The 747-nt window shown below is 36.9% G+C and overlaps 1 protein-coding gene across 1 annotated transcript in view; it reads left to right on the forward strand.

Moving 5' to 3' along the window:
* Positions 1 to 395: 395 nt before the first annotated feature.
* Positions 396 to 747, forward strand: part of ULK1 (unc-51 like autophagy activating kinase 1) — a 79,390-nt gene continuing 79,038 nt past the window's right edge. Inside the window, 2 exon segments of the mRNA XM_009699634.1 lie at positions 396 to 484; positions 574 to 615. The gene's annotated coding sequence lies outside the window, so the exon portion shown is untranslated.

Genomic DNA, 747 nt, shown 5'->3' on the forward strand with positions numbered 1-747 from the left:
CTTAATTTTCCCAAAAGCAGGGGAAATCGCTCGCTGGTAAATAAAAGGAAACCAATCCGGCAGTGGATTTTCCATCATTAGGGCTTGGGATAAGCCATGGCTTCCACAGTGCATTTATTGCTAGTGATTAAATAAGAGGATAATCATCATATAAAGTAGTAACAGAAACCCAAACCTTGGGCTTTTTTCCTTGGACTGACAAGTATAATTCAGGAAAGGGCAAGTCTGAACAAGTAAGGGGTAGGCATAAGGATATAAAGTGGGAGGCCTTTACTGGTGCTGCAAGACATTTCTTTCAGTAGTATTTGTAATCTGTTAAGAAGCTACTTATCCTAATGTAAATTAATGTGAAATTTGCATTTAGCATTGAATTACTTATGTACTTTTTCAGAAACCTGAGCTGGAAGTAGCTGTGAAATGCATTAACAAGAAAAACCTTGCAAAATCTCAAACTCTGCTGGGCAAGGAAATAAAAATACTTAAGGTAAAGGTAGACTGACTTGTTTTCTTCAGTCTTTGTTTTGTATGCCCTTTGTTGCTCCTAGCTTACAGTCTTTGTTTTGCTTTTTCTAGGAGTTGAAACATGAAAACATCGTTGCCTTGTATGACTTCCAGGTAAATACATTCAATTACGGCAAAGCATTCTGGATTTGAGAGAGGTTGAATGGAGTTTGTGGAATTTCAGTTTGTAACATGTTTTGTAATCAAACGTATATTCTGGGGGGGAAAAAAAGTTGTCTGATAAGT

The sequence above is a fragment of the Cariama cristata genome, unplaced genomic scaffold (assembly GCF_000690535.1).
Source record: "Cariama cristata isolate BGI_N322 unplaced genomic scaffold, ASM69053v1 scaffold20544, whole genome shotgun sequence".
Lineage (NCBI taxonomy): Eukaryota > Metazoa > Chordata > Aves > Cariamiformes > Cariamidae > Cariama > Cariama cristata.